Consider the following 24,836-nt stretch of genomic DNA (forward strand, 5'->3'; position numbering starts at 1 on the left):
TCTTCTTCTTCTTCTCCTTCTTCTTCTTCTTCTTCTTCTTCTTCTTCTTCTTCTTCTTCTTCTTCTTCTTCTTCTTCTTCTCATTTTCTGTGGGAGACGCCTTCGCAACAAGCTCTTTGGACCTTGCAGCTATCTCAAAACTCAAACGGGCATCGAGGGTAGCATATTTTATCCGCTCGTACATCAAGGGACGATTCTCCCATCCAGACGACCTTAATGCTAGTGTCTCGTCACCCCTCTGAAGATTTGTACCAAGCACAAAATTTTCTACGTCGAATAGGGATGGTGTCTGTTTATCACAATCTTCTATAGGAATTTTGATTCTGGTTTGTAGGTCAGCGATGCTTTTCAAATCAAGGTTGTATGGCTCCAGCTTTAGTTTGTCCCCTTCGATGGCTGCCCCACAGAAGTATATGTCCTCCCGAGACAAGAAATCGTGAAGCTCACCTGGTATGGAGGGCACGTGTGTATGATGTGGTACACCAAAACATCATCTTCGAGGCACAGCTGAAGGACGGCGGGGCTTTGGATCTTCCCAGTGGCACGCTCCGTGTACTCTGCGTCGAGACCTATGACCCTCATCTCTACCTTTTTCAGGGAGTTGGATACATTGTTGATCCACTTCCGAACAACCCTTGGGTGGACGGTGACGGTGGCAACTATGCTCAATGAGCCTTCGACGAGGACATGTTGGACGCTAAAAACCTGCATCTCGATCTCTTTCTCCATTTGGAACCACTGCAACGGAGGGCTATGGTTTGGAGAATTAGGATTAGATGGCTAGTCTAACTGAAGTGGATGATTATTTAAAGGGGCTTCAGAATTACTCTAGGAGTATGTGAAGAGGTTAAAACTATGTGAACGCAATGGGGTTTGGATGCAAATGAAGATGAATGGGAGGTGAAGAAGCCGAGGAAAATCGATTTCCGATGGAGAAGTAAATGGGAGAAGTGGCATGCAGGCAGTTGATAAGATGGCTAGGTAGACTAAACGAAAAGGCTATGCGGGTAGACTGAGGAGTCGTACCTGTTCGTGTACGTGCCCATCCTTCCTGATAGGTGGGGCCTATGCAAACAGATAAAAAATGTGTTGTAGCTGGTTCAGATGGATATTAGCGCGTGCGTGGGAGACACAACATTTTCTGTTTAAGAAATACACGGTTATCCTCAAAAAAGAAAAGGCCCATCTTCGTGCTTCCGCTTGCACGAGAATTTGGTTCTGCTCGCAATATGGATGATACCTGGAGGATGAAGTGAACAGGCATGCTAGCACGGGAGATCTATTTCTGCTATACAGTACTGGAGTACTCATGCTCCTACTAGTAGTAGTAGTCGTACAACTGTGGTACACTTAATGGTCAAAATACTATCCATCCGGTCCTCAATTTGAAGTGAAAACACCCTGCGCCTGACACTAGTCCAGGCGGCGTGTTCGGGTTACCAAAGTCAGCCTCACCATGTGCACTGTGCAGTCTATCACCGCCGCTATACAACACATTAGCATGCCTCGCCTCATCTCCCTCTCCCCTCCCATAGCACCACTCCATCTCCATCTCCATCTCACTGTGCCCCTGTGTATCGTCGCCTCGCTCGCCTCCCCCAGTACCACTATTCCCTCGCTAGCCGCTCCAGCACCGACAGCCTTCTCCCTCGTAAATCAAGCCCCCTAAAACCCCCACCTTCCAAACTCCACCATGGCCGAACGCGAACCATGCAACATGCATATGAGCCGCGATTGGAGCAATCTCCCCAGTGACATCCTCGACCACTGTTGTTCGTGTATGGATATGTTGAGCGCCCTATGGCTGGCTGCATGCTCGAGGGACATGCACACGACCATCGTCGAAGTGAGGCCTAAGGTTTTCAAGACACCCTGCTTGCTGCTATCTGGTCTTGCGAGATTTTCTCACCATGATACGGAGGCGTACATGATGCCCCTCGACTTCAATCCGATCTCCATTAGCCGAAACTTCTTTGCAGGTATGTAGTGGGTCACCGTACATCATTTCCCTCGACTTTGATCTGATCACCATCACCCGAAACTTCTTCGCAGGTATGTACTGGGTCGGCATGAACTCCCACTGGATGGCTTCCTTCAGAGAAGACGGTAAAAAGTTGGTGCTCGTGAACTTCCAGACCTCCCATGAGATTATCCTTCCTCCGTTGGATTATATAGAGTTTTATAATCGTGGTCCAAGTCACTTATATTACCACGTCAATTAGACGGACCTTATTTTGCAGAAGATTGTAATCTGCCTAGTGCCCACATGATACGTCTCCAACGTATCTACTTTTCCAAACACTTTTGCCCTTGTTTTGGACTCTAACTTGCATGATTTGAATGAAACTAACCCGGACTGATGCTGTTTTTAGCAGAATTGTCATGGTGTTGTTTATTGTGCAGAAAACAAAAGTTCTCGGAATGACCTGAAAATCCACAGAGATAACTTTTGGAAAGTATGAAAAATACTGGCGAAAGAATCAAGGCCAGGGGGGCCACACCCTGTCCACGAGGGTGGGGGCGCGCCCTCCCCCCTGGGCGCGCCCCCCTGTCTCGTGGGCCCCCTGATGCTCCACCGACCTCAACTCCAACTCTATATATTCCATTTCATGGAGAGAAAAATCAGAGAGAAAGTTTCACCGCGTTTTACGATATGGAGCCGCCGCCAAGACCTAATCTCTCTCGGGAGGGCTGATCTGGAGTCCGTTCGGGGCTCCGGAGAGGGGGATTCGTCGTCGTCGTCATCATCAACCATCCTCCATCACCAATTTCATGATGCTCACTGTCGTGCGTGAGTAATTCCATCGTAGGCTTGCTGGACAGTGATGGGTTGGATGAGATTTACCATGTAATCAAGTTAGTTTTGTTAGGGTTTGATCCCTAGTATCCACTATGTTCTGAGATTAATGTTGCTATGACTTTGCTATGCTTAATGCTTGTCACTAGGGCCCGAGTGCCATGATTTCAGATCTGAACCTATTATGTTTTCATGAATATATGTGAGTTCTTGATCCTATCTTGCAAGTCTATAGTCACCTATTATGTGTTATGATCCGACAACCCCGAAGTGACAATAATCGGGATACTTCTCAGTGATGACCATAGTTTGAGGAGTTCATGTATTCACTATGTGTTAATGCTTTGTTCCGGTTCTCTATTAAAAGGAGGCCTTAATATCCCTTAGTTTCCACTAGGACCCCGCTGCCATGGGAGGGTAGGACAAAAGATGTCATGCAAGTTCTTTTCCATAAGCACGTATGACTATATTCGGAATACATGCCTACATTACATTGATGAACTGGAGCTAGTTTTGTGTCACCCTATGTTATAGCTATTACATGAGGAATCGCATCCGGCATAATTATCCATCACTGATCCAATGCCTACGAGCTTTTCACATATTGTGATGTGCTTATTTACTTTTCCGTTGCTACTGTTACAATTTCTACAAAACTGCTATCTTTACTTTTGCCACTGTTACCATTACTATCATACTACTTTGCTACTAAACACTTTGCTGCGGATACTAAGTTATCCAGGTGTGGTTGAATTGACAACTCAATTGCTAATACTTAAGAATATTGTTTGGCTCCCCTTGTGTCGAATCAATAAATTTGGGTTGAATACTTTACCCTCGAAAGTTGTTGCGATCCCCTACACTTGTGGGTTATCTAGACTAATTTCTGGCGTCGTTGCCTGGGAGCATAGCTCTATTCTTTGAGTCACTTGGGATTTGTATCTGCTGGTCACTATGAGGAACTTGAAAGACGAAAGAACCAAGATTTTGCGTTCAACTATGAGAGGAGGTAAGGAACTACCATCTAGCTCTGTACTAGATTCTACTTATGTTATAAGTAAGCTTGCGACACCTAAACCCGCTACTGCTTTGAATTCTGACATGTCACATGTTATTGATGATGCCACTTCTGCTATGCAGGATACTTATGATGAAACTACTTCTGTGTGTGATACTAGTTTGCCATTAGGTGAATTTCTTGATGAATAACTTGCTAGGGTTAGAGAGAATGAAATTATTAATGATGATTTTATTGATGATAGTGATGATGAATGTTCTCTCCTTAATTATGAATTTCCTGTTGTTCCTGAGGGTTATGTTATGAATGAAGAAGCTGCTAGAGCTATTTTTGCTTGCAAAGATAGATATGATCTTAAGAAGTTATTAGCTAAATGGAAGCAGCAATCTCTTAAGGCTAGAATGAAACCTGACCCCGCTTTTGCTACTTCACCTATCTGTGTTACTGGTAAGGATTATGAATTCTCTGTTGATCCCGAGATAATTACTTTGGTTGAATCTGATCCTTTTTATGGCTATGAATCTGAAACCGTTGTGGCACATCTTACCAAGTTAAATGATATAGCCACCCTGTTTACTAATGATGAGAAGTCTCGCTATTATTATATCCTTAAGATATTTCCGTTCTTATTAAAGGGTGATGCTAAAACTTGGTTTAATTTTCTTGATCCTGGTTGTGTGCGTAGTCCCCAGGATATGATTTATTACTTCTCTGCTAAGTATTTCCCTGCTCATAAGAAACAAGCTACCTTGTGGGAAATATATAATTTTGTGCAAATCAAATAAGAGAGTCTCCCACAAGCTTGGGGGAGGCTTCTCCGATTACTTAATGCTTTGCCTGATCATCCTTTTAAGAAAAATGAAATACTTGATATCTTTTATAATGGACTAACCGATGCTTCCAAGGACTACTTGGATAGTTGTGTTGGTTGTGTTTTCAGGGAAAGAACAGTTGACCAAGCTGAATTACTATTGAATAATATGTTGACTAATGAAAATAATTGGACTCTTCCTGAGCCAATTCCTGAGCCAATTGAGCCAACTCCTGAGCCTATTCCTAAACCTACTCTGAAGAAGAGGGGTGTTCTATTTCTCAGTCCTGAAGATATGCAAGAGGCAAAGAAATCAATGAAAGAAAAAGGTATTAAAGCTGAAGATATTAAGAATTTACCACCTATTGAAGAAATACATGGTCTTAATTTACCGCCTGTTGAAGAAACACATTGTCTTGATAACCCGACACAGGTAGTAAAGGTAAATTCTCACTACAGATATGATAAAGTTGAAATCCCATCTACTAAATTTCATATCCCATGCTTAGATGAATTTGATGACTTTATGGCTAGACAAGAAAGTTTTAATGCTTATGTTGGTAGAGAATTAAAGAATAATGCTTTCGAGATAGGATGTTTGAGTGATTATATGGCTAGAGTTAAAGGTGAACTTAAACTTATTAGCAAATATGCTTCTATGGTTACCACTCAAGCAGAGCAAGTACTTAAAGTTCAAAGTGATTTGCTCGATGAATTAAATAATAAACATGACTTTGCTATTAGAGTGGATACTAGAACTGGTAGAATGACTCAGGAACCTTTGTATCTTGAAGGCCACCCTAAGAGAGTCGAGCAGGATTCTCAGAGAAATAATTCAGAGACACATAGTTCTTCCAAAAATAAGAAAAAGAAAAACGATAGGACTTTGCACACTTCTAGTGAACCTGTTGTAGACACACCTGAGAACCCCAATGATATTTCTATTTCTGATGCTGAAACACAATCAGGTGATGAACATGAACCTAGTGATAATGTTAATGATAATGTTCATGTTGATGCTCAACCTAGCAAAAATAATGATGTAGAGATTGAACCTGCTATTGATCTTGATAACCCACAATCAAAGAATCAATGTTATGATAACAGAGATTTTGTTGCTAGGAAGCACAGTAGAGAAAGAGAACCATGGGTTCAGAAACCCATGCCTTTTCCTCCTAAACCATCCAACACAAAGGATGACGAGGATTTTGAGTGCTTTGCTAAAATGATTAGACCTATCTTCTTACGTATGCGCTTAACTGATATGCTTAAAGTAAATCCTTACGCTAAATATATGAAGGATATCATTATAAATAAAAGAAAGATACCGTAAGCTGAGATTTCCGCCATGCTTGCTAATTATACTTTTAAGGGCGGAATACCAAAGAAACTTGGAGATCCGGGAGTACCAACTATACCATGCTACATAAAAAGAAACTATGTTAAAATTGCTTTATGTGATCTTGGAGCCGGTGTTAGTGTTATGCCACTCTCTTTATATCGTAGACTTGAATTGAATAAGTTGACACCCACTGAAATATCTTTGCAAATGGCTGATAAATCAACTGCTATACCTATCGGTATTTGTGAGGATGTGCTTATTGTGGTTGCAAATGTCACTATCTTAACAGACTTTGTTATTCTTGATATTCCCGAGGACGATAGTATGTCGATTATCCTTGGTAGACCCTTTTTGAATACTGCAGGGGCTTTTATTGATTGCAACAAAGGCAATGTCACTTTTCATGTAAATGGTAATGAGCATAAGGTACACTTTCCGAGGAAACAACCTCAAGTTCATAACATCAATTCTATTGGAAAAGTTCCAACTATCATTATTGGAAGTTTTGAATTTCCTCTTCCTACTGTCAAGAAAAAGTATGATATTCTTATTATTGGGGATGCTTCATATCCCCATTGAGGTAACCTAGTGTTAATCAAAAATTCTTCGGTTCCATGTTATTCGGAATGAGCTTGTTAACAAGACTTGATCAACCTTGTTAGTGGATTCATTTTGATGATCATGAGATGGACGAAACTAGAAGGCACAACCTTCTGTACCCTCTTTTTACTTTCTGTTATTTAGAATAAATAAAGCAAAAATAGTATTATTTGTCTGTTTTCTGAATTATCCGTGCAATAAAAAATTATCCCAAAAATAAAAGTGCTCCAAATGCCCTGCAAATTTAGTATGATTTTTATGGAATATTTGAGGATTTTAGGCACTGAAAACACTGCAGGGGGCAAGCACCTGGCCACGAGGGTGGAGGGCGCGCCCACACCCCCTGGGTGCACCCCCTATCTCGTGGGCCCATGGTGGCCCCCCTCCACTTATTCCTGCACCCACACACTCCATCTTCCTCCCAAAAAAAATCCCCATCCAGCTCAAGCACGAGTTCTAGCTCATTTTGCTGCGATTTTCGATCTCCTTGCTCAAAGTCCATTCACAAAACTGCTTTGGGAGATTGTTGCTTGGTATGTGACTCCTCCATTGATCCAATTAGTTTTTGTTCTAGTGCTTTATTCATTGCAAATTTTTGCTGCATAGGTGACCCTGTTCTCATGTCAAATTTATGAGGTCCCAAGCAATTTTAATGCATGATATAGGCTCTAGGCACTTGTAGGAGTAGTTGCTACCAATCTTGTTTAGTTTTATTCACTTTTATTTTGGAGTTACTAAAAATTTAGAAATTTTTCAGAGAAGAAATATGTCTAGGAGAATGTACCAAGGTGGTTCCTCAACAAAGAGAGGACCTAGGCGTGCTATGCGTGAGCATGACGAGGAACCACCAAGGGATGCAGAAGTGCGAGCTTGTGAGTGGCCATCAGAAGAGTTTATGGTCAACGTAGGCATTAAGGATGAATTTGACGCATATGTGCGTAATGCCGATCTTGAGGACTTCTTACAAGATAAGTGTCCTCAGTACTATCAACTGACTGATTCATTCGTTAGAAGGTTCAAATATAAATCTTTGCGTAATTCTTAGAGTGTCCTATTTGATATTTATGATAAATCTTATACCATGGACTTAGAAGATTTTACAACTGCTTGCAAACTCCCGTAGTGGGGCAATGCTCATGAACCCCAAGATCTGAATATAAAGACTTTCTTGCTAGTATTACCGTGGGAGAATCTAGGGATATAGCACAATCTACCATAGGGAGCATTCATTTTCCTGCTATACATTATTTTGCTCTCTTCATTGGTAGATGCATTAACGGTAAAGATGAAGCATGTCACATGTGTGTCCCTGATCTTTGTGTCCTCAAGAGTGATGTGTTAGGTAATAAAGATTACAACTTGGGGGCAACAGTTGCACGTAGGTTGCATAATAATGGTATATCTGGAGATCTATTTGGAGGAATTTATGCGACCCGTGTTGCTAATTATCTTGGTATATCTCCACGTGAGGAGGATGTTGAGTTGCTTCCTGTGTATTTAGATTATGACGCGATGGTCAAACATCGTTTTCTTTGGAGGAACGGACAATTCCTCCAGTATCACCTAATCTTTGACAGACGTAGCTCTGTCCATGTTACTCTCCCTGCTCCTTCCCTTTTTGATTACCAGGCAAAACGGAGATATGTTATTACCAGGGTGGAGGCAGCTGAACACAAGGGGAGAGCTGAGGCGGCTCACCAACATGACGATGCTCAGGATGCATTTGCTGTTGCATCTCAGTACGACCCCAGTTATAACTTCGGATATCAGCCAGGCTATCCTTGGCATTAACCAACTTAGGCCAAAAGCCTAAGCTTGGGGGAGTACGCATTTCTCACCGACCTTACATTCATGTTCACACACTATTCTAGTTGTCGGTGTTCATACTCTTTCATTGTATTATCCATGCTAGTTTAATTTCCTTTTTCTAGCTTTCTTCTTGTGTGTTTGATAAACCTTAAGAAAAACCAAAAAAATTAGTTAGTTTAATTTCCTTGCCTATAGTAGTAATTAAAATGAAAAAACCCAAAAAGATTTCTTGTTCTTCTTTTACTTGTTGGGAGCTTTCCCGTGTAAATAGCTTTATTTCTTTTCCTTCCCTTGGGGGTCGAGAGTAGAAGACCATATTGAAATTGTTTAGTGGTTCTCATATGCATGATCATTTATTTAACTTAGAGCCCATATTACTTTATCTTCTCTCTTGAGTTGAATGCTTGCAGATTCCAGCTTAGTCCAATGCACGTGCACTATTATTATTATACACACCGTTCGGTCGTGCAAGTGAAAGGCAATAGTGACGATATATGATGGACTGATTGAGATGAGAATAGCTGGTATGAACTCCACCTCTCTTGTTTTTGTAAATATGATGAGTTCATCGTTCCTGATTCAGCTTATTATGAAGTAAACATATTTGCAATGACATTTAGAGATTATAGTTGCTTGTGCCATGCTTAATTAGTTATGAGTTATAATGGTTTACCTTGTGTGTCAACATGCTATTAAAATGATTGTGATGTGGTATGATGGGATGGTATCCTCCTTTGAATGAATTGAGTGACTCAACTTGGCACATGTTCACGCATGTAGTTGAAACAAATCAACATAGCCTTCACGGTATTTATGTTCATGGTGGATTATATCCTACTCATGCTTGTACTCGGTGTAAATTAATTTTAATGCATGTTCATGACTGTTGTCGCTCTCTCAGTTGGTCGTTTCCCAGTCTTTTGCTAGCCTTCACCTGTACTAAGCGGGAATACTGCTTGTGCATCCAAACTCCATAAACCCCAAAATTGTTCCATATGAGTCCACCATACCTTCCTATATGCGGTATCTACCTGCCGTTCCAAGTAAATTTGTATGTGCCAAACTCCAAACCTTCAAATGAAATTATGTTTTGTATGCTCGAGCAGCTCATGTTTCAACTAGGGTTGTCTGTATCTTCCATGCTAGGTGGGCTATTCTCAAGAGGAGTGGACTCCACTCCTCATTCACGAGAAAATGGCTGGTAACCGGGACGCCCAGTCCAATGATCAAAAAGATCAAGGCAAATCAAAATAATTAAACAAAACTCCCCCAGGGCTGTCGTTAGTTGGAGGCACTCGTTGTTACGAGCAAGCCATGGATTGATGCTTGTTGGTGGTGGGGGAGTATAAACTTTTACCATTCTATTTGGGAACCGCCTATAATGCATGTAGTATGGAAAATATCGCCATCTCATAGTTGTTGCGTTGACAGTGAAAGTATGTCGCTCAAAATGTTATTCATCTCTATTTTAAAATCGAGCTCTGGCACCTCTACAGATCCCTGCTTCCCTCTGCGAAGGGCCTATCTATTTACTTTTATGTTGAGTCATCATCTTCTTATGAAAAAGCACCTGCTGGAGAGCACACTATCATTTGCATTCATTACTATTAGTTTATATTGGGTATGACTTGACTGGATCTCTTTTACCATGAATTACAATGTTTAGTCAGTCCTTGATCTTTAAAGGTGCTTTGCATTTATGTTTTGCGGTCTCAGAAAGGGCTAGCAAGATACCATCTTGTTATATCATATTATGATTGTTTTGAGAAAGTGTTGTCATCCGAGTTCCATTATTATTGCTCGCTAGCTGATCATGCCATTGATATGAGTAAATGTGAGATCTAAGTGTTATCGTGAATATGGTTAGTTCATAATCTTTGCTGAAAACTTGAATGGTGGGTTTACATATTTACAACAACAAGAGCAAACAGAGTTTGTAAAAGTTTTTCTTTATCACTTTCAGTTTATCAACTGAATTGCTTGAGGACAAGCAAAGGTTTAAGCTTGGGGGAGTTGATACTTCTCCAACGTATCTACTTTTCCAAACACTTTTTCCCTTGTTTTGGACTCTAACTTGCATGATTTGAATGAAACTAACCCGGACTGACACTGTTTTCAGCAGAACTGCCATGGTGTTGTTTATTGTGCAGAAAACAAAAGTTCACGGAATGACCTAAAATTCCACGGAGATAAATTTTGGAAAATATGAAAAATACTGGCGAAAGAATATAGGTCAGGGCCCCACACCCTGTCCACGAGGGTGGGGGCGCGCCCTCCCCCCTGGGTGCGCCCCCCTGTCTTGTGGGCCCCCTGATGCTCCACCGACCTCAACTCAACTCTATATATTCCGTTTCACGGAGAGAAAAATCAGAGAGAAAGTTTCATTGCGTTTTACGATACGGAGCCGCCGCCAGGCCCTAATCTCTCGGGAGGTCTGATCTGGAGTCCGTTCGGGGCTCCGGGGAGGGGGATTCGTCGCCGTCGTCATCATCAACCATCCTCCATCACCAATTTCATGATGCTCACCTCCGTGCGTGAGTAATTCCATCGTAGGCTTGCTGGACGGTGATGGGTTGGATGGTATTTACCATGTAATCAAGTTAGTTTTGTTAGGGTTTTATCCCTAGTATCCACTATGTTCTGAGATTGATGTTGCTATGACTTTGCTATGCTTAATGCTTGTCACTAGTGCCCGAGTGCCATGATTTAAGATCTGAACCTATTATGTTTTCATGAATATATGTGAGTTCTTGATCCTATCTTGCAAGTCTATAGTCACCTATTATGTGTTATGATCCGACAACCCCGAAGTGACAATAATCGGGATACTTCTCGGTGATAACCATAGTTTGAGGAGTTCATGTATTCACTATGTGTTAATTCTTTGTTCCGGTTCTCTATTAAATGGAGGCCTTAATATCCCTTAGTTTCCACTAGGACCCCTCTGCCACGGGATGGTAGGATAAAAAGATGTCATGCAAGTTCTTTTCCATAAGCACGTATGACTATATTCGGAATACATGCCTACATTACATTGATGAACTAGAGCTAGTTCTGTGTCACCCTATGTTATAGCTATTACATGAGGAATCACATCCGACATAATTATCCATCACTGATCCAATGCCTACGAGCTTTTCACATATTGTGCTTCGCTTATTTACTTTTCCGTTGCTACTGTTACAGTTACTAGAAAACTGCTATCTTTACTTTTGCCACTGTTACCATTACTATCATACTACTTTGCTACTAAACACTTTGCTGTAGATACTAAGTTATCCGGGTGTGGTTGAATTGACAACTCAACTGCTAATACTTAAGAATACTCTTTGTCTCCCCTTGTGTCGAATCAATAAATTTGGGTTGAATACTTTACCCTCGAAAGCTGTTGTCATCCCCTACACTTGTGGGTTATCACCACAAGACATGCAAATTATGCAGACTTCAAGCTAATCGCCTTGTTCGACCGCGGACTCACCTATCTTTATGCTGGTGCCTTCTTTAGCTGGAGACAACTCAGCTCACAGTGGATCATCATCAAAGCTGATACACACTTATGTGATGCTATTGAACACAATGGCATCATCTACGCGATCGACAAAGCATATGGCACCACGTATTGCTGGGATGGCGCATGTAAGTTGTTTCCATCTCATGTTAATGATGACGCCATGACACTGTTTGAACTTTTCGTGATGATTGGCATATCCATGTTTGAGCAGAATTTGAGTAGAACTATGGCAATGTATTAGAGACGCCGTAAATCAGCTATATTTGGAATGATTTAATTCATGCGATTGTGACCATGTCATTCAGCCAATTTGTACCCCTGAATAATCAAATGGTTAGGAATATATGGATATTCTCCTTATTTACAGTAATCTATATACTACTACTAAATATGAATGTGTATCAATGGCCATGTTATTTTCCTCATTTTCATGATGTAGAAACATGCACCACATTGTTGGTTTCATCTAACCATACATTAGGGAAGTAAATGTGCATATGGAGAACTCTATATTTGGAAGTACTGAAATCTTGTAATGCTTACCATGTGTACATACCTATATTCGCCCTTCAGCAATCAATGGCTAGAATAATATCCTCACAAAAATTTTGCCCACAGAACACGAGTATATAACAATGCATGGTCTGTTAGTTACCTTGAAGATTTTGTTTGTGAGGATAGAACATGATTACATAACATGCATGACATGGTAGTTTCCCGCGAAGAATCGATTGCGAGATAACATGAGTATAACCATGCATGGCACTTCTATATTTTCGAACCCAATATACATTTCCTGTCGTGGAATTGTCACGTCAGATGTCCTAGTGAAAGGACTTAATCGCGGAGCCATCGCAACTAGGAAGCTTGAAGGGGTTAATTGGGACAGGAGACACGGGAGGTTTATACTAGTTCGGCCCCTTACGATGAAGGTAAGGCCTACGTCTAGTTGGGTTGGTATTGCTTGATGTTTTGATGACCAGGGAGTGAGATACGCTATGCCCGGTTCTCGACGAGTTGTTTCTTACCTCTAGCCGCCAGCGGATCGCCCCGTTATATACATTGATTTGGTGCCCCCTGCGGCTTACAGAGTCCTGGCCGGCTCATAAACAGTGTCCAGCTCGGTGACTAGTTAAATCTACCTTACAATACAAGTCATGCCATTGTGGCGGTTTACTACAACGGGCCTCCATTCGTTGGTGGGCTTTAGGCCCTTCATTGAACCGCCATCTTCATGCTGGGTCGGGGGCTTCTTTCTGATGAGTCTTCCTTGCGTAACCCGGCCCCTTTTGGGCGGCTTACACAAATAGTTATATCCCCAACATTAGGCCCTAGATTGATTTTGAACCGCCATCTTCATGTCAACCTTAACATACCTTAAAAAATAAACCTTCTGCCTTTTGCCTGTGTAAAGGTTTTTTAACCCGCCATGACGTCATCTTTTGGATCCGTGTTAGCCCGTCGTGACATCATCTTCACTTAAATTCATTTTTTACTCCGCCATATCTTCCAACGGATCTTTGCTTTTATTGACCGCTCCGAAAACTGAGGCGTCGGGGCCGCCGGATAATGATGTTTAATCTCCTCGTTTCTCGCACCATCCCGGTCGGCCCTTCCTATAAATAAGCTCGACCTAGGTCATCTCCATTTACCTCCTCAGTCATTCTTCTTCCTCTCGCTGTTTCTCTGCCGCTCGAGCTCCGCCGCCGCCGCCATCACAGATCTCCTCGTCCTCTCCAACTCAGGTCGCTGCATCAACCTGACTGGACCAGAAAAAACGTGACGGATCTCCGCAGCAACTCCGCATCTGTAAGTTTTCTCTTTCTTGTTCTTCAGATCTGCATTAATGGCTTTCTCGAGTACGTCGGAGTTCGTAGTAGCCTGAGTCAAACCCTCGATAGCTTTTTACCTCCAATGCCCCCTTTTGATCTTCAGGTAATGTAGAATAGTTGCGGTGATTATTTCACACCCGTTTCCAACTGCACATAGATCCCTTTTCGTGTATAGAAGCCTTGTTTAGCACTGATGAACTTATCTGTACTAGTTTTAGGTCTAGAAATTTTTCTTTCTGTGCACCTGTTTGATCCAAAATAATATCTGCCAACTGCGAAACCTGTTTCTATTAAGCCTATTTAACTCTAGCAGCCCTCATTGCCGGGTTAAAATAAACAATGTTAACTGACAGCCTTGCCAGCTCCTGGCAACTTAAAATGTCTTTTAATTGTGACTGATTCCCATAGCGGCTTAGGCAACCAGATATAGTCAGCCACATGTCATTAGGCCCCTTCTTAAGCCGCCATCTTGTTGAAACTTAACATGCATTCCTCCGGTTTAAATTTAAACCGGAACCTCTTATTTTGTCATAGGCTTCAATTTACGTAATGGCACCCAAGGCTCCTAAAGCTCCCGTGACCTGCAACTGGGTCAAATCCACTGTTACAGAGAGCATCTTATCTGACTTTGTGAAATCCGGCCATCTGCCCAAGACGAAGGAGGTCATGTCTTATCGTGCTCCTAACCCGTCAGAGGAGAAGCCTCATCCCAAAGAAGGGGAGGTAATCATGTTCACTAATCACATGAACCGGGGCTTCACTCCACCCGGTTCAAAATTCTTCAGGGATGTTTTGCATTTCTTTGACCTTAGACCTCAAGACATTGGGCCCAATTCCGTGTCAAACATTTGCAACTTCCAAGTTTTCTGCGAGGTGTATCTTGGAGAAGAACCTAGTATACCTTTATTCAGGGAGCTGTTCTCTTTAAACCGGCAGAATGAACGTGCCAACGGCCCTAGTCTTGAACTTGGTGGCATCTCGATTCAGCGGCGGAGAGACTGCCTCTTTCCTTATGCTGAACTGCCGAGTCACCCAAAGGATTGGAATCAAACGTGGTTTTATTACCAAGACACTTCTTCGGCTGAAGAAAATCCTCTGACCGGCTTCCGCGCCTTGAACCTTGAGTCCAACCACCCGCTCCCGGATAAACTGACTGCTGTTGAACGTCTACCACTTGCTCCTACCATTAGAAGAATCAAAGCTCTTTTGGGAAATGGTTTGGACGACATTGACCTGGTCCGCGTCTGGATTACTTGGTGAGTGCTTTAGTTAAGCCGCCGCCCCGGCTTAATGTGTACTTACTCCGGCAAGAAAGATGACCCGCTACATCATAGCCCTGATGACTTACTAGAAGATGTGGTGGAGGCCATGATCCAATAATTGTTGAAAGAAGGCACGGTGATTAGTAATACCTTTGGCTTACTTCCCTTCTGCAAGAAGAACCCGACCCCTGCTGTGAGTCACCAACCTCAATGAATACTCTTTACTATATTACATTTTGTCTTTACTCATAACCCCTTATCATTTTCCACAGGCCGATGACAACTTCTGGAAGGTCAAATATAACCATGAAGCAGCCAAACAAGCGAGAGCAGCCAAAAGAGCCGAAAGGAAAGCCGCCAAATCAGGAACTTCAAGGAAGAAGAAACCAAGCGCGTCAGATTTACTCAAATTGGATGATACTTCTGATGATGAAGAAGAGGTAATCCTTAACTCTCCTGACTCTTTTGTCGTTATTTTACTGACATTCTATCTTTTCAGGAGGATACGGGGAATAGCCAAGCAGTGGACGAAGAGGTAACTATAATCTCCTCCGACTCAGAGCCTTTGCCAAAGCAAAAAAATCGAAGGGTGACCCGGAAAGTAAGATTTTCACATCCTCTAGCTTATCAAGATCCTCAATTTCTTTTGAAGCAACAACAGTTTGAAAGCAGGAGACAGACCCGGAACAGCAAGGATGTAGAACTCTCCTTCGACTTACCTGACGTAACCAGGAAGCGTCGGACTGAGGTTATCTCCGATTTACGTTCTGTTTTACCTTTGGCGGGTTTATTTCGCCAACCTCTCAATTCATCTGACTCCAATTATCAGGACACCTCTCCTTCCTCCGGTGAGTCTATGCAATCTAACATGCCGGCTTTCAAAACTGCCCCCGGGTAACTTATTTTTGTTTACCTTTGTGCTTTACCTTACCCATGCTTTTTTACTCATCCTTCTGCCTTTGTCCACAGCGTGCAAGTGAAGCCCAGTAAGCGGGCAAAAAAGAGTAAGCCGTCCCGAGACCCGGTCGTGACTGAACCGGAGCTTTCCACAACTGCTCCTGATAGTTCTACCCATCAACCGCCGCCTGAACCAGTCTATGACATTCCAGCACCAACCTCTGATCCGCCCGCCGAAGACACTCTCAATAGCTCTAATAACCCGGAAGCTCCTAGCCAGGTCAAGACAACTGATCCGGATGTTGAGATTCTGAAGACTCACTTTGTTGAGCTAGGGCGACCCACTGTCCTTGCCAAGTGCTCTGCTAAGGAGGAACTCCTGGAACGCCGAAAAGCCAAGCTATATATTGTTGACTATACCCATTTAAGTATTGGAGACATAGTCTCTGGCTATCTCAATCAAGTACATAGCAGTCGTGACCTGGAAATTGGCATGGTGAAGCAAATACAGCAAAAATCTGAGGTATGACTTATGCTACTTTTCCGAATCATACTTACTGTATCAGCCCCCAAGTCTATTGCTTATGAATAAATATGCTGTAGACTTACAAAATTGCTTAACATTGATTTATCCAGTTTTAGAAAAAAGATATTTAACCTGGTTATGACATGATACTCTAAACTTGCAATACACATTAGCCCCCAACTGTCAAGCATCTTTGCTTGCAAAGTGCTTGATACTTAATTTCCATGAGCCCGCATTGTAAGTGAAAATTCTTCAGCACACATTAGCCCCCAAGTGTCAAGTATCTTTGCTTGCAAAGTGCTTGGGACTTAATGTTATTTTACCATGATTCTAACCATAACCCGGTCTTAATGCAGGCCACCATAAGTCAAGTTGAGTCAGAGATGGCTGACCTGAAGAGCCGCATGGCCGCTCAAGAACTTGAAATTCAAAAGGCCAACTCCAAATTTGAATTCAGTGTCTCTGAACAAGAGAAGCTGAAGCAGAATTTCGAGTCAGACAAGAAAATCTGGGCTGATGAAAAGGCTTCGCTGGTGACCCGGGTTGAGGCGGTAGAGGCATTACTTGCAGAAGCAACGACGGAGTTGTCCGGTTTAAAACGCCAGATATCTCAAATGGTCTCGGCAATTTTTGGTAAGTTACTCATAAAAACTTTACACCTTGCAAGCCTCCTTTCAATGGTTACTTCAATTGTCAGCTCCGGCTCACCTTATGTTTAATAATGCAGGCCCTAGGAGCACAAACCTTAAACAGAACATGTTGATCAAGCTGAAGGCAGTTTATACTCTTGTGGAGCAGCTCTACACCGGGTCACAACATGCTCTGGCCATTGTAGCTTTATCAGATGACGTTCCTCACCTCCTGCAAGATGTGCTGAAACGGCTTGCTTCACTACCTCAACGGATCCAAGATCTAAGGCAGGCGTCCGCTAGAGCCGGGGCCGTAGCTGCGTTGAGCCGGGCGAAAGCCTGGATTCCGGAACTAGACCCGGCCGACCTCGCTCTTGGATACCCCAGTCTTAAAGAAGATGGGACCGTATTTGATGGACATGACTTCACCGCTTGTGTCAAAGTTATACGCCCCGTGGCCACTCTTATTGGGAACGATACTGATCTTACCAAGTATCAGTCGGGCTATGACAACGAGAATCGGAGAATTCCAACACCACCCTTTGATGAAGTCAGCCTGATCCCTCCAACTCGTAAGCATACCTTTGCCCCTAAAGTGGACCAAGCCGGTTTAATAGATGATGAAGCCGAATTTGAAGCCTTGAGCGGCATTGACTGGGCCTCGTCAACTTTCCAGGACAGAGCAGCCGATGGAGAAGCGGAGAAGGATAACCCGGAGCATTCAAGCCCGCCAAAAGAGTGAAACGCCAGGCATTTATGACTCTTCAAAATAGTGCTTCATTATTCAGACTCGGGGAGTCTTGTAATAGGGTAGAAAAAACCTCTTTGATTTTGTCGTGCCTTCGCGCATGTTTATGGCGCTTAATACTTTCGTAAGCCGCCATCGCTATATATACTTCCTGATTATATTGATCTTTTATCTCCTTGATGTCAAAATTGCTTGCCTTATCCTGCTTGTAAAAACAAGCAAAGATTCCCTTGGCGGTTTATCGCATCCGAGGTCACATAAGGTATTGATAACCCAGAGTGCGAACCAAAACATCATATAAAGGCCGGGTTAGGACCACAATCATATACCTGCAATCCTTTTGATGATCTTGCCTGTTTATGCGACCTACATCATGCTGATAAACTCAACTCCTGAAGGCCGGAACATATAATGTTCACCCGACACTTAATAACCTAGGGTGATCAATATTAAGCCGGAATAACAAAAAACCATCTCATAGTGCTTTCAAGAAGGTCTGAAGATAGCCAAGTAATTTAAACTTATGAAGTATAATGAATAATAACAACATTTAAAGGCTTCTGATTCAAATACAATCAGTAAAACCGTTCCAAAGGGGTTAAGCTAAGATTCGGATACGATCATATAGCCCCCAGTGGCTTTGGCGATGCCAATCAAGTGGGTATCGACAGCTATGTTCTCTTTGGTTCGAATATGACCTATGTTTGAACAGGAAGCCCCCAAGTGACCATAAAAGTTGTTTAATGACGCTGATTCGAATACGATCCACGTCAGACCCAAAGGGGTTAAGCTATGATTCAAATATGATCAAGAAGCCCCCATGTGGGTTTGGCAGTATGCCAATCAAGTGGGTATCGACAACTATGTTCTCTTTGGTTCGAATACAACCTATGTTTGAACAGGAAGCCCCCAAGTGATCATGGCTAGATTCAGATATGATCCTAAGCCGGACCAAAGGAAAATCCGGATTCAGATATGATCCGCTCCCTGTTGGTTGTTTCCACCATCTAACAAAAAAGACATATAGAATTTTGAGGGTAAAGAAAAATGGACAGAGGTCCTGCTTTATTGCTTTATAATATATACATCATCAAAATATATACATCTTGAGAGCCGGTGGCTTAAGTATAGTAAGGCCGAAGATGGGCTATATTCCACGACCGGCGGGTCTCCTCCTCCGACTTACGTGAGTCTTGGTGCTCTCGAATATCAATGAGGTAGTATGACCCATTGTTCAGATTCTTGCTGACCACAAAGGGTCCTTCCCAAGGAGGGGATAGCTTGTGCATATCAGACTGATCCTGGATAAGCCCGAGCACTAAGTCACCTTAGTAAATCGCTGTGATAGCGACGAAGGTCTTGCTGGTAAATTGCTGAGTGGTCTATTGAAAAGTCTCGCTCCTCATCCAACAAGTCAAGTGCCTCCTGACAAGCTTTTTCATTATCAGCCTCAATGTAAGCCGCCACATGGGGCGAGTCGTGCCGGATATCACTTGTCAGGACTGCCTCTGCTCCATAGACCATGAAGAAAGGTGTATAACCCGTGGATCTGTTAGGCGTAGTGTTGATGCTCCACAACACAGAAGGTAACTCCTCCACCCAACAACCCGGAGTCCACTGTAAGGGGACCAAGAGCTGTGGTTTGATACCCCTCTAGATCTCCTGATTAGCTCTTTCTGCTTGACCATTGGATTGAGGATGAGCAACAGCCGAAACGTCAAGCCAGATATGCTCTCGTTGACAGAACTCTTCCATGGCACCCTTGGAGAGATTAGTGCCATTATCATTTATGATGCTATGTGGAAAACCAAAACGAAAGATCACCTTTTTGATGAACTGAACCATTGTGGCTGCATCACACTGACTGACCGACTCTGCCTCAATCCACTTTGTAAATTTATCCACTGCCACCAGGAGGTGTGTTTTTTTATCCTTAGACCTCTTGAAAGGTCCCACCATGTCAAGCCCCTAGACTGCGAATGGCCAAGTAATTGGAATCATCCTCAATTCTTGAGCCGGCACATGAGCTCGTCGTGAGAATTTTTGACATCCATCACATTTTCTAACAACATCCTCTGCATCAGCATGAGCCGTCAGCCAATAAAAACCATGACGGAAAGCCTTGGCCACAAGAGAGTTTGAGCCGGCATGATGACCACAATCTCCTTCATGGATCTCTCGAAGTATCTCTTGACCCTCCGCAGGCGACACACAATGGTGGAATGCCCCTGTGACACTAAGGTGATGTAACTCGCCATTAACAATTGTCATGGATTTGGACCGCCTCACAATTTGTCTCGCCAAGGTCTCATCCTCAGGAAACTCTCCCCGAGTCATATAAGCCAAGTATGGCAATGTCCAATCCGGGATGACGTGAAGCGCGACCACTAACTGTGCCTCCGGGTCTAGCACTGCTAGCTCTTCCTCTGTAGGTACCTTGACAGAAGGATTATGCAAAACATCAAGAAAGGTGTTAGGCGGCACCGGCTTACGCTGAGATCCCAACCGGCTTAACGCATTAGCCGCCTCATTCTTCCTTCGATCAATGTGCTCCACTTGATACCCTTTGAAGTGCCTAGCCACAACATCTACTTCACAATGGTAAGCCGCCATAAGGGGATCCTTAGAATCCCACTTGCCTGAGACCTGTTGAGCCACGAGATCTGGGTCGCCCAAGCACCTTACCCAGCTCAAATTCATCTCTTTGGCCATCCGGAGACCATGGAGCAAGGCCTCGTACTCAGCTGCATTGTTAGTACAGGGAAACATGAGCCGGAGCACATAACGAAATTTGTCACCTCGAGGGGAAGTTAAAACAACTCCAGCCCCTGAGTCTTCTAACTGCCTGGACCCATCAAAGTGAATAGTCCAATATGTATTATCTGGCTTCTCCTCGGGTGCCTGCAACTCTGTCCAATCATTGATAAAGTCCACCAAGGCTTGAGATTTAATAGCAGTACGGGGCATATACTTCAAACCATAGGGCCCAAGCTCAATAGCCCACTTGGCGATTCGTCCTGTGGCCTCCCTGTTCTGAATGATGTCTCCCAAAGGGGCTGAACTTACCACCGTTATAGGATGACTTTGGAAGTACTGCTTCAGCTTCTGGTTTGCCATGAACACACCATAAACAAGTTTCTGCCAATGTGGATACCTTTGTTTAGACTCAATGAGCACCTCGCTGACGTAGTAAACCGGCCGTTGAACCGGATGCTCCTTGCCTGCCTCCTTATGCTCCACCACAATGGCGACACTGACGGCTCGTGAGTTAGCAGCCACATATAACAGTAGCGGCTCTTTATCAATGGGAGCCACAAGGACCTGGCTCAGACAACTGTCTCTTTAAATCTTCAAAGGCAGTATTAGCAGCATCACTCCAGACAAAGGTGTCCGTTTTCTTCATCATCTGATACAGCAGTAGGGCCTTCTCACCTAACCGGCTTAAAGCAGCAACATGACCTGCCAGTCGCTGAACATCATTGATGCACGCCGGTTTAGCCAGAGAGGTAATTTCCTTGATCTTCTCCGGATTAGCTTCAATGCCTCTGTTTGAAACCAAGAAACCCAAGAGCTTTCCTGTAGGTACGCCAAATACACACTTTTCCGGGTTAAGCATCATTTTATAAACCCGGAGATTATCAAAGGTCTCCTTCAGGTGAGATATCAAGGTTTCCTTCTCTCTGGACTTCACCATGATATCATCCACATAAGCATGAACACGGCGCCCAATTTGATCATGGATATAGTTCTGTACACATCGCTGATAAGTCGCCTGAGCACTCTGGAACCCAAATGGCATAGATACATAACAGAAGGCTCCAAACGGAGTGATGAGTCCTGGTCCTTAACTGCCATCTTGATCTGATGATAACTAGAGTAAGCATCCAAAAAGCTTAAACGCTCACAACCCGCCGTAGCATCAATGATTTGATCAATATTGGGGAGAGCAAAGGGATCAGCCGGACAAGCCTTATTTAAGTCCGTGTAATCCACACACATCCGCCAGGTGCCGTTCTTCTTGAGCACGAGCACCGGGTTAGCCAACCACTCCGGGTGAAAAACTTCAACAATAAACCCAGCGGCTAAGAGCCGGGCGACTTCCTCTCCAATAGCTTGCCGCCTCTCTTCGTTGAATCGTCGAAGAAACTGCCTGACTGGCTTATACTTCAGATCAATATTGAGAGTGTGCTCAAAGAGTTCTCTCGGTACACCTGGCATGTCAGAAGGTTTCCATGCAAAGATGTCCCGGTTCCCACGGATGAACTCGATGAGCGCGCTTTCCTATTTAGGATCCAAATTGGCACTGATGCTGAACTGCTTAGATGAATCACCCGGATTGAAATCCACAAGCTTGGTTTTAGCAGCCGACTTAAACTTCATTGCCGGGTCTTGCTCGGTGGTTGGCTTTTTTAGAGAGGTCATATCTGCCGGGTCAACGTTGTTTTGATAAAACTTCAGTTCCTCTGCTGCACAAACAGACTCAGCATAAGCCGCGTCGCCCTCCTCACATTCCAGGGCTACCTTCCGACTTCCATGCATGGTGATGGTACCTTTGTGACCCGGCATCTTAAGCTGCAGGTAAACATGACACGGCCGTGCCATGAACTTGGCATAAGCCGGCCGTCCAAACAGAGCATGATATGGACTCCTGATTTTGACCACCTCAAAGGTTAGTTTTTTAGCTCCGGAGTCATACTCATCTCCAAAAGCCACTTCCAGTTCAATCTTGCCAACCGGGTACGCCGACTTGCCAGGGACCACTCCATGGAAAACAGTGTTGGACGTCTTCAAATTCCTATCAGTTAACCCCATGCGTTGAAAGGTCTCAAAATTGACGATATTGATGCTGCTACCCCCATCCATGAGTACCTTAGTGAAATTATAGCCACCAACCTAAGGTGCTACCACCAAGGCTAACTGACCCGGATTATCAACCCGGATGGGGTGATCTTCCCTGCTCCACACAATGGGATGTTCTGACCACCTCAAATAACGGGGAACCGCCGACTCAATAGAATTTACAGCCCTCTTATGAACCTTCTGGTCACGTTTGCACAAGCTAGTGGTAAACATGTGATACTGCCCACTATTCAGCTGCTTCGGATGGCTTTGATAACCTGATTGCTGTTGCTATTGTTCCCCTTGACTAGATTGCTGCTGAGTATGACCGCCCTGATGTCCCTGAAAGCCGAAACTTGAACCGCCACCCGGGCCATGAAAACCGCCAGCTCCTGATCCGCCGCCCGACCCATGATTGCGATCAAATGTGTTAGAATTCTTAAAAGCCTTCATGATCGCACAATCTTTCCATAAGTGGGTGGTGGGTCGTTCCCGGGTGCCGTGTTTCGGGCATGGCTCATTGAGTAGCTGCTCAAGAGATGGGCCTGACCCACCATATCGGGGCGGCTTGCCCTTACGTCTCTTATTGTTATCCTGTGCATTGGCATTGGCTACAAACTCCGGATTACCCTTGGCCTTACGCTTGTTGCCCCCTTGATTCATCGGGTTATGCTGTTGTCCCTTTCCTTTGTCGTTCTTCTTTCCCTCCCCTGTCTTTTCCTCATCAGACGCGGGGTCCTTGGTACTATCAGAGTCGGCGTATTTGACTAAAGCGGCCATCAGCATACCCATATCGTTGCAATCACGCTTAAGGCGCCCCAGCTTCTGTCTCAGCGGCTTAAAGCGGCAATTCTTTTCCAACATAAGGACTGCAGAGCCAGCATCCATCTTGTCAGATGAATGTATTATCTCCTTAACCCGGCGTACCAAGTGAGTCATGGACTCACCCTCCTCCTGCTTACAATTTGTCAAATCCATAATCGACATGGATTGCTTGCAAGTATCCTTGAAGTTCTGGATGAAACGGGCTTTTAGCTCTGCCCATGAATCAATGGAATTGGGGGGCAAGCCCTTTAACCAGGACCGGGCCGTTCCATCTAACATCATGGTGAAGTACTTAGCCATTGCTGCATCGCTGACCTCCAACAGCTCCATGGCCATCTCATAGCTCTCAATCCACGCTCCAGGCTGTAAGTCGGCCATGTAATTCGGCACCTTTCGAGGTCCCTTGAAGTCCTTGGGAAGGCGTATATTAAGCAGAGCCGACACCAAACAAGGAACACCGCCGGTTCTAGTGGCCACTCCCGTCTCAACGGAAGCCATCGGATACTCTGGGAAATCATGATGAGCCGTCTGTTGAGCCGCTAGCTGAGCCGCCCGCTTGTTCTCCCGACGTACCCGATCTTGTACCGGGTGATAGCCACCGGGCTGGTTCCGGCGCTGGGCGTTGCTTGATAAAGCTTCTGAATCCATGTGCCTGCTGTAACTCGGACTCCGGTTTTGGCAAGGCGGTGCTAACCAAGGCGGAGGAGTTGAATGAATCCTGTCCCGGCTATAAGAATAAGTCTCTTGCCGAGCCAGGGCCGTCTAGACAAGTTCTCTGATCCTCCGGGTTTCCACCGTTGTCGGATCATCACCGTCCACTGGGAGAGCCGCCAGACGCGCTGATGTTGTGATTACGTTCTGCATGGGGTTGGTAAAGTGACCCAGCGGTATTGGTACGTAACGAGGCGGCGCCATGTCCCCATGAGGAGGTACCATCTCCCGAGGCTGAGCCGGTCCTCCTATTCCGGCTGTCATAAACTGATTTGCATCTGGCGGGTTACTTGGGCCAGCTCCGGGTGTAGCCAAAAGAACCCGAGGGTCGTAAGTCGGAGGCAAATGGGATTGAGTTTTTTGGTGCCTCCTTCTCATCACCTCATTAGATGCGTTCATGCTCATCGTAAGCTGGAAAGCCTCTGACTGGAGCTGCTGCGCCCGTGCATCCAAAGTTGCCCGTTCCGTGGCTAACCTGGTATCCTCAGCTGCTAAGGCCTCCTTAGCCCGAGCTATTTCCTCGCGCACCCTCGCCACCTCCGCGTCATGCTCATCTTTATTTGTGGGAATAACCGTGGCGGTTAACAGGGCCGTAAGCTTATCCATGAGATCTATCAGTACTTGAGCCGGCGGGCGCACAGGGCCTCCTGCCCCGGCCGCTCCTATTCCGGACGTTATT

This window comes from Triticum aestivum, chromosome 5B (assembly GCF_018294505.1).
Source record: "Triticum aestivum cultivar Chinese Spring chromosome 5B, IWGSC CS RefSeq v2.1, whole genome shotgun sequence".
In the NCBI taxonomy this organism is placed as follows: domain Eukaryota; kingdom Viridiplantae; phylum Streptophyta; class Magnoliopsida; order Poales; family Poaceae; genus Triticum; species Triticum aestivum.